This window comes from Manduca sexta, chromosome 11, assembly GCF_014839805.1.
Source record: "Manduca sexta isolate Smith_Timp_Sample1 chromosome 11, JHU_Msex_v1.0, whole genome shotgun sequence".
Lineage (NCBI taxonomy): Eukaryota > Metazoa > Arthropoda > Insecta > Lepidoptera > Sphingidae > Manduca > Manduca sexta.
This window is the reverse complement of record NC_051125.1, coordinates 3,876,380-3,895,370: the sequence shown is the minus strand read 5'-3', so window position 1 is coordinate 3,895,370 and position 18,991 is coordinate 3,876,380. Positions and strand designations below refer to the sequence as shown.

Here is an 18,991-nt window from a genome sequence, read left to right as displayed (position 1 = left end):
TATTTATTTTTTATTTGCATATAAAATGAAATAATAAATTTGTAGTCGCAATAATATTTATTTCTTAATGCATTTTCTGTATCAAAAATAACATATAAAGCTATGACATTATATTCCTACCTAAATTCTACTACTTTTTTCTAATTTACTTTTAACATCCAATCTGCCCAAACTTTCGCATTTATACCAAACCCGACAAAACTCAAAGCAAATAGTGCATTATATTATAAGTCAACTGCTCAACTCAAAACAATAATGCATAATCCACGTTTAATAAAACAGAGCCGTGTCCGCTCTTATGTTTTAATAAAAACAACATGTTTTGTGAGGAAATGAAAAAGTCCCTACATCGCGGCCGCTTCGCCAAATAACATGTATGGAGTAGTTTTATTGCATTTGAATGTATTGTATTTGTTTCGTATGAGAGTGATTTAAATTGATAGAATTGTGGATGTTTGTGAGCGTTTTGAAACTAGATTAGCATTAAATAATATGTAATATATAAACAACTAAAATAAAAACATCTTTGTACCTCGGTGGCGTCGTTGTACTGAATGCGTGGTACGGTAGCTCTCTGAGGTCCTGGGTTCGAATCCCGGGCCGAGCAAAATGATATTTAGATTTTTCTGCTAAGTATTAGCCCGGAGTCTGAAATTTGTGCCCGATATGGCGATAAGCTCGCCTCCTATCACATCATGGGACGGAACACAATTAGCGAAAAATGGGTGCCATGGTTGCGCCTCTGCAAACCTCTTCAGGGATATACGTGATGATCATAAAAAAATCAGTAACGTAGAATCATGATTATCGAAGCAAACATCCATTTCAATAGTTATACTAAAAATATAATTGTACATTTACTGTACTTCTTTAATAATATATTCTAAACCTAATAACCGTTTTTCAATTTACTGAAACACCGTATTTATTTCCACTATAAATGTTAAATAAACAAAAACAAAAGGTCCAAAAACAATATAAGGTACAAACAAGCGTTTGGGACAGTAGCGATTGGACACCGCAATTTATATCACGGGTCCGACCCGGCCCAAAGAAAGGGTACAGTCTGCTGTTATTGTATCGGAAGGTGGCCCGGCCTTAACGGGCTTAAAATACGTAGACTTAAGAACTTTTAGACAGAATTGAGTATTATTTGAAGATTTATTTTTGTAATTGAAGAAGATATCTTTTCTCTTTTTGCTTAATTTTGTAATTAAATACCATATTTTGTTTTTTTTTTTGGACATCTTTCAATAAGTAGGGCGCATTTTATACTTATACAATTAACGAAATGGACAAGTCAAATTAAGGACAGTGAGAACAGGCGAACTCTGGATGACAAAATACAGCACCATACTCCGTGACATGCGCCCTATATATTGAGAGATGATTATTGATACATTATGTTGTTTCCCTTTAGTTACCCAGTGCTCATTAATGTCCCTTATCTCAGTATTCTTAAAATCAAAACGTTGGTATTACTGAAAAAAAAAACTTGATGCTTTTAATGCACAATTTTATTAAAAAATGGGAAGTATTTTTAGCAACAAAAATACACACAGATCTCCCTTTATTCCCCCGAAGGGGTATACAGAGGTGTAACCAGGGCACTCACTTTTCGACATGTGGATTCCGTCTCATGATGTGATAGGGGCGAGTCTATAACCATAATACACAAAAAATTCAGATTCCTGACTGTTACTGAGTAGAAAAACCTAATATCACTTTGCCCGACCCGGGACTCGAACGCAGTACTCAGAGAGGTGGCACTGCCCACACAATACAGTTACGCTACCAAGGCAGTAAAATTTTAAATACTCATATTAGTTTTATTCCGCGTACTACACATTAAGAACACTGCAATGATACTCTAAAACTTTTGTAACTCTATGGGGTCACATTTGCAAACAACCATTTCGACTGTGTCGGTGTGATGCAGACCCTTACGCACACTCCGAAGGGACAAAGGTCACCGGCCACCTTCTTATATTTGTTTAAGACGCGTATTGTGTCCCAGACCCTTATTTTAGTGTGCATATTTTTCATATTGTACCTGGCCGTTATCCCTTGAATGGTATTATACCTCTACTTAATAAAATTACATGTTGAAAATATTTGAATTTAGAACATATTTTTGTTTATTTATCATTTAATGTACAATTTATTACCTATGAAACCAAATGTATCTAAAATATTTTGCATTTTCTGTTTCTTTTTTTAATTTCCTTATTAAAATTATAAAATAAATAATGCAAATAAATATTTACCTCTTCCAATATCGTCATTTATCAGCATTTTGACAAACACTGTTTAGTTTTAACAATTTTACATTCCCCAACCAAGCACTGTTTAAGTAAATTGGTTAAAAATGCCTTTATAAGCTCTAAAAGTGACACAAGATCGGTAACACGGCAGGTAAATAGTGGTTCGATCTAATAGGTACCTCCGGAGTCTCTCAAACGTTCAATCAAAATGATAGGTAATTCGGTTACAGCGCGGCTGGACGAATAGGTACCTCCGTAGTTTGTACACGTGACGTCAAAAGGAATAAGTGTGTCGTTTGAATTATGTCTATTACTTTAAATAAAAGCGGTTTAGTGACCTTATATAAAATCAATACTTTATTCCTTCTGGCCTACTATAGAATTAAATAAAAAAAAAATGGCGAAATATATTACATCCTTTGTACGTCGATTGATGTAAATACCCAAACGACTAAATCTCGAGTTTATTAGATATATAAACTTGATAAATTTAGGTGTTAATAAAATTGCGAAATATATTTATATTCCTTTTAAGTTAATGTATGTAAATACCCAAGTGATTAAATCTCGAATTTATTATAATAAACTTAAAAAAAATATATAGTGCCAAATAATTTCAAATTTATTACGGAGATACTAACATAAAATATAACAAAAATAAAAACTGTATTTTTCGTAAATTACTTTATTGTCAAATATTTTAGAATATAAGAAAAATAAAAACTGTATTTTTCGTAAGTTACTGTATTGTCAAATATTTTAGAATATGAGAAAAATAATAACTGTATTTTTCGTAAATTACTGTATTGTCAAGTATTTATCCCCGCGCTTGTACCTGTCTCATGCCGACCACTACATGTATCCCCCTATTCCCTAATTAATCCTGTATCGCATCGAACCTCCGGGGGCTTGCCCCCATAGGATGACCCGCCATTAACTCTGTTACCTTACAAACTATGTTTACTTTCACAGCTATGGCTATTTAGATAGTATTTTAGGGTATCTTTAAGTTTTGTCCTATACCTATCTTAATTCTTAGTAATGTGTGTATGTTTGTGAGAAGTAAACTTAAAAACAACTGAACGGCTTTGGATGAAATTTGCCACACGAGTAGACCATGTCCTATCTTAAAACATAGGCAAGAGATTTTAATCAGATTCTTATAGATGGTGCTGACGTCGTACAGATGACGCTATGGGTCGATACCATCGATATATATGTACTACGTACTAGATTTGGCGTTCCAAACATTCACTGTGTCCAACTAAATTGAACTGCAATTCATTCAAACTGAATTTAGTGTGGTCAATATTGACAGCTAGTGGTTGTGTACGAAATGGCGCTCATGATATAAGGACTCGAGTCTAAGTATAATCTGCATTTAAATAAAACATATTAGTCAAATAAGTAAAATTATTTGATGTCCAAGTGAATAAATAGGTTATAACCGTGACGTTTTGGTTGCCATTTTAGTTCAGATTTTGAACAAATAGTTTATATGGACGTTCGTGTCTATAGAATATACGTCAATGGTCGCTACAGTGTTTTAGAGACTTTTATAGAGGAAAAGTTTTTTCACGCGCAGTGACACGGGCAGACACCTAGTGTTAATTATTATGTAGTTAATAACTTATTATGAACTTTATTTTTTTTAAATCCCATATCTGTAGGTTATATTGGTTACAAGTAAAATAATTCACCAGGGCGTGAATTTTGGTGGAAATTAAGACAAAGACCAATTCCAGAAGAGATATGAACCCGGGATCCCTGTGTAGTCTCATATCGTGTACACAACCACGCCACCTATTCATAATATTAATAATACTAACCAAATTCACCTTTATTCGTATCCCAAAGTCTCTAAAACAAAACTCTATATCCCACAACTTTTTAAATAATACCGTCCTATTTACTATACGAATATTCCACACATTTAACATTTAAGTATTAATAGATAACATAGTTCGTTAAGCAAGGGTCATCCCACGGGCCAAGGCGGGACTCTCTGGATAGATTACCTCCAATATTAATTGCTCAAAGTATAAGTTGCTTAAGCTTAACATTTAGTTTGATGGAATACTAAATTAGTTAGAAAAAGCATGTTGTTTATAGAATTATATATTTACTCCTAAGATATTAGTAAATAGTTTTTAGTTTTCTTCTTTGTGCTAGATAGAAGTCATTGTATATAGGGTGAAAAATTGGATGTAATGGCATTTCAAACTAATACCGTTTGAGGGAACGAATGACGTTGCAATGTCGCAGCATAATTAGCAATCGTCAATGGAAGTCTGATGTCTCATAGATTATAATATTTTGCGTCAAAAGCAATGGTGCGTGACGGCGACGCTCGGCCGCGATATGTGAAGTCGAGGGCCGAGCGCGACAGCTTTATGACCTCTTTCTTTTTTTTTATGGAGAAAGTCCTCTTGGATCCCCTGTATACAAGGTAGACGGGGTATGTCGGATTTTTACTGACTAAAAATCCCCATGGTGGTCTCCATACACTTTAGAATGACTCCGGGACCTCGAATACGTCGAAGCCATTCCAGTGCCTGCATTTTAGACACGAGAAGGGTAAATTACTAGTCCCAAAGCTCTGCATGACTGCTCTATGATCTACATGCCATGTTTATATTAACTAGTATATTATAATAGTTCATGCCCTGCCAGCGTCGCGTCGTCACCGGGTTATACAGTGATATATCCAGATAAAAAAAAATGTAAGTTAAAACTCCAAAGCGTCCTAATCGAAAAACGAAGAATGATAATTCTGGTACACTTCTTCATATCAAATATTGAAATAAAACAAAATTATTATTTTAAATATCTCTTATATTCCCACACTAAAATCCTTTATAATGAATCAACCCTCCAGAGACAACGTAGGAAATTTTGCAAAACGCACAGCACAGTGGCACATTCGGCCGACAAAGTTAGCCGGTGTAATCGATACGGCCTTAGGGCTTTGGGTATAAATTAGAAGTTCCATCGATCACCGACGCCCTTTGCCCAACGGCTCGTACTTTATTGATAGTGAATGTTCACCGATAGTTCACTAAGTTAAAGAGAATTTCTATTTTTCGACCTAAATTTAGTTTAATATTGGCATTGATTTATATTTCGCGACTATGTATTCACGTATTTTCCTCTGATTTGCATGTTTTCTATAATCTAGTCTTGTATATAATTATATTAATTTAAATAAGTTTTATATATTATGCTCGAATACGAAATAATATTTATGACTTCTACACTTGAAAAATCTTAATAAATATTTACAGTATGATTCGAATTAATTCCTATGTTATTATACTCGTATATATTTTTTTTAAGATATATATATTGAAGGTAATATTAATAAATGGAATATAAACAAAATAACCCTTGATATAAACGAATAAAATAATACAGGCGGATGGAGGGAGAGCACTTAACATTTCCTAAAGATACATTATTGAGAAGTGCTCTAAAAACAACATTTTTACATTCCGCCGTCCTGCCGCGCATATTTTATTGCGGGTTGGCGGGATGACCCTCGGACTACATAGAGTTTCGAATCTTAAATAAGAAAAAAAAATAAAAAATATGTTAAAGACTGTAGATCCTCAGAACTAGGGATCTGAGAATGTTCTGGAAAAATTACCGCGCTAGCAAAATATTTTTATGACTGCTGTATGATATTGTGTAGTTATCCACTATTAATTGCGAGGGCAGTATGTCTGCAGTATTTAGGAGCACTGTTCTAAGAGATATTCAATGTAACTTTAAAGGGAAAATAAATTTTAACTAAAACTTACATTTGAATAACACATCACCAGCACGAATAAAGTAATCTTCATTGCATCCAAGTTCCATTGAACACTCTGTATAAAATCTGTAACAGAAAACAATAAAATTAATTACCATTTTACACAAAACTGACATTGAAAACAGACTTATTCGTAACCAGACTACCCCCGCTCTACATAAAATAATTGCAAAAATGTTTTCCAGTCTGTCGGTTCGTGGGTCTAGTGTACCTGGCCGGTCCCGCGAGACCGACCCGCTCTGACGGACGCCGCGCAAGGGTTAACCTAAAGCAATATAAATATTTGAAAATGTTGTGCGTTTAACTATACCACGTTTGGCTTGACGGCTTAGTTTTATTTAAATTTCTAAGACATGTTTGTATGATAACGTATTTCGCTTTACCTGTAGTGTAACTACTGGACATAATCATGTCTTAGGATGGCGAGCGCAGTAGAATACCAAACAATACTTTGTAATTCAAGGTGTTGGATGGTGTTTCTATTGTTTATGGTCGTATTGCTTACCATCAGATGAACGGCAAGCTCGTCTCATCATTCAAAGCAATAAAAACCTTTTTTTATACTTACTTGCACAGCAAAGTGACCTCACTGCATTTGATGGTACGTAGAGTGGTAACCTTTCAACCATGTTTAATATATCAGGAAAATAAATATGCTTGTATACGTCAAGCAATTAGCGAATACAAGATCTCTTGGGCTTCGAGTCGCCCTTGTAGAGTAAGTGTGGAAAATAAACAAGGTTTTCCCTCGAATAGGAACTTATATTTTAATAGAGTGAACACGTTAGACAACCGTATTAGACTAGCACACATTGCTTAGTAACAGTACATTGTTAATTCATTCCAAATACAATAATTCAAAAAGATACATACTATTACGCGGCCAGTTTACATTACATTATAAAAGAGGATTTGTATTTGTCTATGCAAACCTCAACAAGATCACTATTATCATTAATGTTATATAAACATTTGTGATAAAGCCGTTGGTCCTGCGCCTGATCTCTCTGCGGTCATGTCGGATTGCCGTCTCACACAACTATGAGAGTGAAGGAACAGAGAGTGCACCTGTGTATTACGCACACACTTGTGCACTATAATATCTCCTGCGTACCTAGCTGATCTCCGTTGAGATTAGCCGCCGTGGCCGAAATTCGGCTACGAGGGATTCAGGTTAGAACTTGTATAACGACATCGAAATAAAATCATTTTTCAGATTTTGTAGCGGTTTTATTCTAATTTTCTCTTAACGTTTTGAAGACTGCATCCTTCATGGTCAGGGAGCGGACTTTGGTGTTGGTCTTCCGTAAAGTCAGTTATAGAATCTACATTACAAATATACATAACTAGCTTAGCTCGCGGCTTCGCCCGCGTGAAGCAGTTTTCCGGGATAAAAGTCCCACTATATATTTTCCCGGGATAGTATACTGTCTATAACCTTCCCAGGGTCTTATACTCTCTCCATACCAAATTTTGCTTTCTTATACCACGTCTTATGTCACGTCCCGTTCCCGTGGTAACGGGATAAAAGATGTCCTATGTCTGTCTCATGGTTCTAGGCTACCTCTCCACCAATTTTCAGCCAAATCGGTTCATGCGTTCTTGAGTTATAAATAGTGTAACTAACACCACTTTCTTTTATATATATAGATATAAAAACCGCTATAAAATCCTATCGGCTTCCCTTTTGGGTTTAAATTTACGTTTGGCTTAGTTTTTGTTTTTTATCAAATTGACCGCAATATGTCAACTAAAGCATTTTTTTTTGCCTCGGGTTACCTTTTCAAAAATGTCATATTTCGCCACTGATAAGTAAAGTTTTGTAACGTCTTAAAATAACAAAACAATCGAATGAACACATTCTTCCACTCTGTGTAACGGAAACTTGAGGCACTCTAAAAAATTCTACATTTTCCCTTTAGATGTTAACGTGACGCGGGACATGAATCTCGCCATCTGGCAACATCACGTTGTGACTAGCTAATGTTGAGCGTCACATCACGTTTGTTTCTCCTGACAAGTAGAACAACAAAACAGTAACAATTTAGTATAGTTTAATTCGGATAAAAGCAGTTTTATTTTATTACATAAACATGGTTTTACAAACACATCGGAATAAGGTTCAAGTGACAAATGTTGGGTAGTACGTGAAAATTACCCGGAGTTTTATCCCGGCTTCGAACCCGGCTTGTCCCTTGGGCGGCCGCCGTCCGAAAACTTCGCCTCTGACCCTCCGCCCAGGGAACTTTATAGAGTTGTTAGCAAAGTCTAATATAGTTTCGATTTTTACTTTAATAACAAACTAGTTTAACAGAGCATTTGTAATCCTAGTATTATATAATAATAATATCAGCCCTGTATTATATACTGTCCCACTGCTGGGCACGGGCCTCCTCTACTACTGAGAGGGATTAGGCCTTAGTCCACCACGCTGGCCTTGGGATTTGAACCTGCGGACACACGTCTTGGCAGTCCGTTCCACACCCAACTAGGCTATCGCCGCTTTTTTCTAGTATGTAATATATAATTTAAAATATTGTACGTTTATAAAAATTGCTTAAGTTAAGAGCGCCATATACTTTATATTAACTGATTGATTCCCTCCGTGGCGTAGTTGTAATGCGTATGCGATACGAGTACGATTACAACGCTGAGGTCCTGGGCATGGGTACGATTCCCAGGTAGGGTAAAAAATTATCGTGATTAGGTTTTTCCATCTTCTAAATTACTCAGTTGTAGCTCGGAGTCAGAAAGTTGGCGGTATGATGCCTTGGAGTGCACGGTAAACCGTTGGACCTGCCTGGACTCTCTCTCATGTCGTATTGCCGTCTCACCGGATATCTAGCGACTAAATAATAAATACGTCACTGATATTTAGCGACTATCAAGCCCGTAAAGGTAGTTACTGTACTCAACAGCTCTATAAAATCCGAGGCCGGGGGCAGCCACCATTCCTAGTTTTCTTATCTACTTACTCCAAAACATTCCACATCAGAACGAGCCTCAGGGGAACGCGGCAGCCTCTTTACTGGCTGTCAATGACTAGTGAAATTTAGAACCGGCCCACCATTGATATAAATGTTTTTTGTTTTCCCAAAACGACCCTTCGAATTGTAATTTAGTATGTAGACGGGAATGTATTACCTTGTTTCTTTGGACTTGTGTTCATTACGGTGTTTCCATATTAGAGACTACGCCCAATACTGAATAATGTATTGATAAAAAAGAATTAAAAGTTGGTGTATGCGATGCGAGTTTATATTTATTAGGCCTAAGTTACGTTCTTTTATACATAGTATCCATTCGAATTAATATTAACTATGATCTGGCAAATGAACAAAAGAAATTAAGGCATTATACTGGTGGTAGATCTCATATGTGAGGGTCCGCCTGGGTAAGTACCCCAATGTCTATTTCTGCCGCCAAGCAGCTAAAAGTTTAAAGGACATTGTAGCCAGTGTAACTACTGGACATAATAAGACTTAACATCTCATGTCTCAGGAAGGCGAGCGCAGTAGAACACCAAACAATACTTTGTAATTCAAGGTGTTGGATAGTATTTCTACTGTTTATAGGCGTGAGTATCGCTTACCATTAGGCGAACGGCAAATTCGTCTCGTCATTCAATAAAAAAAAATAGTTAAATTTAATTCTAAATGACTTATAAACATTTACTTTTATTGATAACACTTTCAATGATAGCTGACCAATTTGGCTAAAGACTCATAAACAACTCTCATTGGTTACTCAAATATCTTATGATATAAACGGAACATTCTCAATGAAAACTCCAAAGTCCGAACACAGCTTGTAACATGGAAGTTACACGTGCATCGATCAGTGCACCGTCGGTAGTGCATGAATATTTCACGTACAGTTCGCAACATATTAAATTTCAAACGGCAACGCATTTGACACACGCCGACGTGGCTCACCCCTTGCAATTATATGCAATTTTATGTTTAACTGGCGCTACTGATATGCTAAATGGTTTTCCAGTTTGGTTTTTTAAGGTATTTGTATTTTTAAGTATATTCTCGTACTTGGTTATCAGAAATTTTTAGTAGAGTAATTGCTAGTATAATAAAAATTAGTTGTTTAAACGTGCAATTCGTAAATTTTACACTAAAGCAACTTATGGTTTCATAACAATAAAACACTATATTGTAGCACCAAAAATCGGCCGTTCCAATTTCAAATTAGCACCTGGCGAATTTTAACCAATAGCGGCTCGAGACGCGCTCCCCTGCTGACCAATGACCGGTTTCAACTGCCACTAACTGGCGCGTGCCCTGTCCAGTTTGACCAGTACAGGGTGTCCCCAAACGGTCGATATTTTTTATAGCGTATAAATGGACCTCGGATGTTGGAATAACGAGATAAACGATTGCCTTTTGTAAACTAACAGGTACTTCAATGACAAAAAGCGAATTCGACACGGGTAATATATCTGACCACTTAGTGGCCAAAAGTTGACAGGGGTTTAGAGATTTCTCTCCCTGGCCTGTCGCGTGCTATACCTGTTTTGGGATGATTTCCATGAATGGGATGTGAATTATTATATGGATAATGGTTTATTGTTGGCATTTCGAATTGATACTTTGTAATTTTTTATGCGTTTATGTTACAAAAGATCTATTTACATAGTAAGTGTAAAGTATTTATGTCATTATCGACGCTGTTTATATAGTTAAATAAAGGTTTATAAATACGTATTTATTTTGAAAAATATGCCGCAATTAGGAAGAGTTACTTCACGCACATAAGTAATTTCTCTTGCCTTACATTGAGCATTATAAAAATTTTAATAAATGTTAGCAATTCATAATAGTATGAAATTTAAAAAAACAATCAAATAGAATGTAATAAATGTAACCCTTTAAATCTAATTTCACTATTTAGTTTGTAAATGGGTTGTATGAAATCCTTGCTTCGTATCGGGATATTTCTCCGTCATCCACAAACAAGAGTGCAGGAGGGCCGCATTCCTCATAATCCCACCATCCCGCCCTAATGCCCTGTCCTCTGCAAGGGACATTTCCATTTATTATTGAGCACTTAATTTATGTGTTTTGTTATGGACCGACAACTGGTGAGATCATTCCTTATATAAATGGCGTATTGCAAATTACGTGCCAAGCAACTATCGAACTTAACCTTGAAGAAATATGACGTAAATCAGTATGGCTGTAAAATGGATTTTAGGACATTTGGCCGTTCAATTAAAAAAATTGCCTCATCGCACATTTTAAAGCGAGCGCAAATAAACAATTTTGAATCTTATTGCTTTAACATAGCCAGACTATTCCGATGCACACGACATCGATGTTACATCATTTCGATTTTGAACGTGCGGAATTTTAAAAGCAGGACATTGCAGTTTATATGCGAAATTAATATTAAGTAACTGTGCCATAAAGTTCAATATCGCATGGAGTATAAATAGAGAGTCCTTTCTGTTTCGTGAAACACTTAAGACTTGTTTAGACAATGTACGCGGCAATCCGTTCGCTTCAGAGCCAGGTTTATAAGAAGGGGCGAAATGACATTCGGGATAATGCTAAATCCCGGGAGTTTAAAGGTCATTTTTCAAAATAAGTAATTGGCAACGGGACACTAAGGATTTTGTTACCAATAAGCTGGATTTGAAATGTCAACGACACTTTAATTGGAATGCTTAATGAAAATGGCCAAAGGACTTTTCTTATGGCCATTTAAAACGTATTTGCACTATGTAATAAATGGTTATTTGCAAGCGAATTTTTTATCGCATAAATAAAAAATATTAAAAAGACTAATATAATATGTAATATAGCGTAGTTAAACTTTAAAGTCTCAGTTTAGCAGGCTTAATTTTCATGAAATTCACAGCCAAATAAATTGCTACATCAGACAGCCTAACTTATTCCACTCAATACGCGAACAAATAAAAAAGTGGAACGCTCAAAGAGAAAGAGTAACACAAATACATACAGAATTAAGTACGTAGCAATAAAAGCAACTAAATGACTCAGCTCAAAGTGGTATAATATGATATTTTATGTGTAAGCGGCGAGAGCTCTCAAACATTGCGCTCACATAAAGCCTATGAAAGCATAAAAAATCAAGAAAATTTCATGTGAACCGAAACACATGGAGAATAAACAGACGAAGTAGATACTTACAAAAATATGAAATTCACCACAACATTTGCTAGGGACGGGTGGCTCGGTACCGTCAGCATGTTCCGATATTTGTATTTTAATTAATTTACTTTGTCGATACAATATTATTAGTTATTGAGAACATAATAATAGAAATAGAAGTAGGTGTTCTAAATGAAGAATACAGCATGGAGTGAAATGGTCTATCGAGACGAGTATAGGTACATGATCAATCCTAAAGAACACGCCTTTATATTTCAAAATGTCGTATGCATGACAATTATTGATTATTATTACTCACTTTGGAAATAAAAAAGATATTATTAGACAACTCTGCATATATGAGTGTTAGAAAATAATTTTGAATACACGACTACCAAAAGAAATCATGATGACGTTGTTGAGAAACTAAAATACTCCCTTCATTGAGGGAGCCACTGCTCAGTAATTGGACACTATAATGTCACAATACTATATTTTTATTAAAAAAATATATATCTAATTTAGTCCAAACTGTTATTTCAAGTATTCGACCTACATAATAAGAAATTAAGGTTTTATCTTGGTTATTATAACGAAATATCATGTATAGCCGGCGACATTCATTTTTGCTTTATAAGTGTTTACCGCAACATGTTTATTGACGTAAAATCCTCTTGACTAGTTAAAAGATATATAAATAAAATAAAAAGCCTTTTATTTCTTGTAACATTAAAAGTAAAAGTACAGAGTTTTGTCTTAATTAAATGCTTATAATGCTAACTTATCACATTTAAAATTTAATTATAATAATAATATTTTTTAACAATTGAAACTACTTTTGAATTACTCTATGATTAAAATATTCTAATCCACAAGAACCCTTCTGCGGGTGTAGGCCTCCTCCAAAGCAGCCCAAATGTCTCTATTTTGTGCTGTTTGCATCCAGCTCTGTCCTGCCGTTTTGCGAATATCATCCTCCCATCTCATAAGCGGTCTTCCCCTTTGACGTTTTCCCCACGGAAATGATAATGCAATACAATACAAGATATATGTAACCTGGCAATTTAAATTCACTAAAATAAATATTAGGAATTAAACCTAAAACCGAGTATCATAAATGGTTTCTTACAAAATTTCTACAATATTCGTAGCTGTACAATTTTTTTGCAGTCAGTACCTGTTCGCTCGTCCATAATGTGAGTTGATAGGTAGATGTATTAAAAAATAGTATACATTAGACATGAACACGGCATAATATTATACACGTGTGTACAGCCTGGTAAATGTATCAGACAGAGATTACGCGGAGGTGTATTAGATGTGATTCGTAGATTTAATATTTGAAAAGCACGTATTATTTTTGAGTTATGAAAAATGTCTAGTAAATTGAGAAAATAAGACTGTATTTTAGTATTCGTTCTGTTCTTTGTCTTTGTTTAAAATAAAAGCAATAAATTTAAATTATGAATTGGTTCTATTTTTAGCATTGTTTCTTTTGCTTTATTGAAATGTATTTAATTTCTGTCTCAAGTTAAAAAAACAGTAATGTTTATTCCAAAGTATATATATGATGAGATGAGGTTCTTGCCTATTGATACACAGGCCTGCCCACGTCCAGTACCAAACACTGGGCTTCTAATTACAAACCGTTGTATTATATTGAACTCCGCTCTGACGCTCGTACTTTAAGACATTAAAGTTAAGCTTCTAAAAACGATTATAGTCAGGAGTCAGTATAGTAAACGAAGCTTAAGTTGACATTTAAGAGCCTGTTCTTAACTGAGGCGGCGTTGTTAAGTGAACAACTCAGCTGTCAAATCCGTCATATGCTATTATTTAAGATATCATTTGAGATGCAATTTATATTTGCTTATTAGATAGAGTTCTTAATATGTTGGCTTTAATTCGACATCGTCTCAGATGTTATAGCACTTTAGAGTGAAACTGAATTGTATTTATGAGATCTTAGGAACGCAAACTCAAAAATACGGCGGCTCTAGGAACGTAAACTCAAACGTAACAGAATTACACTAAACATTATTGTTTAAGAGGTAACTTTTGAACACAAGTAAGATGGGCGAATCACTACACTACTCAACTACCCACCATTTTTTTACCTCATTGAGTAAACTGTATATACCTTTACGTTTACTCAAATGTGATTGAAAACGTAAACTCGAACGTAAACGTAAACCCTGTGCATTAGCGTTTATTTTCCTAAGCGTACGTCTAAGCCGTATATAGTAGGTATGAGGTACCATTTTTAAACGGCGTTCCATCATTCCTGGGCGGGCCGGCTCCATTAGTCACCTATTGACGCACCGACAGACAGATCGCTACGTGCCGTTTGTCCTCCTACGATGATACTATGGGTTCTCGAACTCGATTGGAATATGCTAATCTCGATTTTTTTTTTTATTAAAATACAAATGTGCTTATTGCTAGATATAATAATGGAAGTGGTCAGTGGATGTTGTTTTCGTGTATAAGTATATTTAGATGTATTTAAGTATCAATGTATGAAAAAGAAAGAGAAGAAATATATGGTGGTCAAATAAACGTTGCAAACGTCTAAATATTAATTTTATAGTGTCTTTCTATAATGCGTTACATTCAAACGTCAGAGGAAGCAGAATAAAATATTACTTAAATGACAGTTGTATAGAAAGTATTAGCATGACCTTTACTAATTGGAAACAAAACATAAATATGATTACTGAATATTATATCATCTAGAAGTAGACAAAAAAAAACATTTGACTAACTTTTAAACACAAATTTTTTAGTTACTAAATATGATCATTTTTTTTAAATACGTTTAAATCTAGTTACTCGTGAGAACGAAACCAATAGTAGTGGACCAAACATGAACAGTCTGAAAGATTAATGTGGTTCAGAGTTCTACTACAACCACCGAGATAGTGAGGAAACAGTTTTCTCGCTACACGTTAGCCGCGAAAAAATACAAACAGTTTCTAAAATCGAATCAACCCTTTAACGCAACTAGTATTTTGTTTTGGAAAAATCATATCGATTTTATATGAAAATATTGGAGCAAAAATATAATAATAATATCAGCCCTGTATTATATACTGTAGCACTGTTGGGCACGGGCCTCCTATACTACTGAGAGGGATTAGGCCTTAGTCCACCACGCTGGCGTAGTGCGGGATAATTCCTAATAGAGAGCTTCTCAGTTATGCAGGTTTCCTCACGATATTTTCCTTCACCATTAAAGCAAGCGATGATTCAAAAAGAATACACACATATTTTTTTAGAAAAGACAGAGGTGTGTGTCCTTGGGATTTGAACCTGCGGACATTTGTCTCGGCAGTCCGTTCCACAACAAACTAGGCTATCGGCGTTATAACAAATATGTGTAGCAAAAATAACAATGATGAATTGGTAAATTATTGTGATTTATATATAAATTCGTGAAAACAAGTTGATAGGCGCAAAATAATCATACTTTATAAACGACAATAGATCTCTGTACCGCAAACTCGGCGACCCCAAATCATCCTAGCCATGACAAATGCCATCATAAGTCGAAACCCAAAAAACTGGACCCCTGTAACCGCCTGTAATTTGTCAGTGACGCTGAAAACGTCTTCAGTTTAACCCAATACAGTCGGTCCTAAGTAAACTTTAGGTAAACTTAAACGGCCCAGTCCCGCTTACAGCCACATTCTAAATAAATAACATCTAATGGGGGACATTCATCAGTGTTTCCACGTTTTTAGGTGGGCACACCTCACTCCCCTAGCTGTCTGGTATTTTGGAAAGGCCATCCACCATACACAGTGTAAATACAAACCTTATTCCAAAGTGTTACGGGTTGTTACAGCTTGTAGAGTTATAGTACAAATTACGTTTATTAAATACAAAGATTAGCGTTGGCGAGTGCAGAGATATGAAGGGGGGGCCAAGGTGGGCGGCGGGGTGGCACAGGGGTCCACCCAACACCCCTTTTTTTTATTTTTTGTTGCATTTTTTTGCGTGAGCGCGTGCGGGCTTAGGACTGCATATGTAAGCAATAACTTATATTAATTCGGCAAAATAGCTGGTTACTAAACGTACCATCAAAGATTCTTATTTCAAGATTTTGAATTAAGAATCTTTTTATTATAATATTTTTTTTTTTATGCAAAACACAGTCCATGTTTCACATTATATGTTATTGATTTTTTGTAGCTTTATAAAAACATGAATCTTACCAAATCCAGTAAAAATTGTGATACTCTTACTGATTTAATTTTGACACTATTAATAACATTTAATCAACTTCAACAAAACTAAGGATAAATTGGACACAAGACATAGGATTCGATTTCTACAGTAAATCCTTTTTCTTGTTTTAGAGTTATATCGTCAGGTGACGTCTGTATTACGGTTATAGTTTTGTATTTGTTGAATGTTGAATCTGGGGGCACTTAGTACTCAAAACGAAAATAGTTAAACTACTTATTAGCATACATTATTCTCAGACATATAAGATTGCTTTTATATGGTTCGTAAATGAAACCCTACAATCATCATAATTATAAATATATAAAACACCAGCCTTCTAATAGACTGCCCCATAGTTGGACATGGAACTCCTCTAGTACCACGAAGATTTAGGCCTTAATCCAGTACGCAGGCATTGTGGGGTTAACCGTACCAACTACATAATATTGATATTTGGTTGCAAAGTGTATGTCTTATTACTATCTTTTTTAAGACACACACAAAATGCAATCATAACACATAATAATGATCATAGGTAGGTTTGGTTCTCAATCTAGATTGCACCTCCAAAATTTGTTACCAAATCATGACTTACAAACGATGTGTAAATATTCAATTGTAATAATTGTAACGATTAGACGAAACCGCCAACTTAACTTACTGTCGAATACTTTTTGCGACCATAATTATTTAACCCATAACCCTAGCACCAAACTGTATACTAAAATATTCTGTAAGATCTGACGTTTCATATAGAAATCTGTTAGGGTTGCCACGCGAGCAATGACCGCGGTAGACCGTTGTCACGCGCCTGGACGTACCGCGCGATAGCAGCTCGTGATGAGGGTCAGCGCACACTGGAAGGGTTATTATCCGCCTTTATTTATTTACAGATTATGTTTATATCCCATTTGAAACGTGCCTTAGAAAGATATATTTTGTTGAAGATCAAACTCCACAGTATTTTGAATTTAGTTATGTAATTTTGTTGTAAATCTTAAATGATTCTAAATAGTATTTATTCTACATTAAAATATCCGTAGTTATATAAGTAATCTTAAATGTTATTTAGGAATAATAATTATGATTCCAATTAATTGTTTTGACGTATCGGTAGGGCAACTTTGTTCACCTACGTGAAAAAAGTAAAATATTTTATTTATTTTATTTTATTGAACATAGATCATTTTCTCCAGGTCTGGTGACTTCTTAGTACATCCAAGGCCTTGGCCTTCTAAACTATTTATACACACGGATATAAGAAATCAAGGCTCCCAATATTTATATCTCACGCGAAGACCTTTGTTAAGTAATATATTGGTTAACTTATCACAAAGAAAAAATACAACTTCGAACAAAGTAAAAATACCTACATACAAAATGATTTCATATCGAAATAAAACTATTATTAGAATTTTTCCAGGATTATTAAATTATGATTTTCTTCCGATGTTTTGAAGAGTGCAGCCTTCATGATCACAAGGCGGACCTCATTGATTAGATGTTCAATAGAACTATTTTCAAAATTCGAACAAATCTAACTACCCAGTTAAATTGTAAGTACTAAAAGCATGCAGGTTTAATATACCATATTACGAATTTGCGTCGTAGCAGACCGGTAACAAGTTGTGCTGTATTTTAGCAAGTTTCCTATCGCCATTGACACCATGATGCAGTTTCAATATGTGGGATATTTAGTGAAAAAGAGAAAATGATTATTATTTAAAATGAAAGCAAAAAAAGGGGACTTGAATAGTTGTTGTAAGTAGATTTTTCTGACGGTTTCATCCGCGTGAAAGGCCCTTGAAAAGTATTTCGTCCTTTTCCGAAATAAAATGTAGCCCTAATACAGGCCATATGCCATCTTTGCGCTCAAATTTTATGTAAATCCGATTAAGAATTATACCACGTTTACTTATCACAAACGTCTAAACATACAATAATCTTACCTAAATTTGACATTAATTTTATTTCATTTACTTGAAATTAATATAGATTAGTTTTTATCAGGAATATTAAATTACTATGTAATCGTGAAACATTCAAAGTGAAGCCATTTGCTTTTGTTCATACACAAACTGTTCCGAAATATTGCGAATTTAACACCTCTATATAACATTTCAAAAAGGAGGATAGTCTAGATCATTTATGAACTATTCTGGAATGTCTCTCTAAGCAATAAAGCATGGCCACACTACAGAAACAGCTGCCAAAGGCTAGGAGAGGAAACGGTAACTGAATGGAACTAAATTCCAGTCGGCTCCGATGGCGAGTACAACCGAGACCATTTGGCCGGACTCGGGAATTTTGTTAGCAATTCTGACGGCAACTGTACTGGAAGAAATTGTCTAGAACTAGAAACTAATGTACGAAAGATCAATTACTTCAACACTGATGGAATTTCTAGTATTCGGGACATCAAAGGACGAGTTTGTAGTTGCCTTTGTAAATATGTTAGGAGTTTCGAATGACCTTTCTAGTTTGAGAAATTAATTGTCATCTTGTTATGATTATTGCTATGTTTTTCTATTGTATTTTAAAAGTTATTTTATGTATTTATG

General features: G+C 34.9%; 1 long non-coding RNA gene across 1 annotated transcript in view; it reads right to left on the bottom strand.

Moving 5' to 3' along the window:
• LOC119189029 overlaps positions 1 to 18,991 on the bottom strand; it is a 44,898-nt gene that overhangs the window by 16,421 nt on the left and 9,486 nt on the right. Inside the window, exon 2 of the long non-coding RNA XR_005112217.1 lies at positions 6,065 to 6,141. This is a non-coding gene — a long non-coding RNA (uncharacterized LOC119189029). The remainder of the gene's footprint in view (positions 1 to 6,064; positions 6,142 to 18,991) is intronic.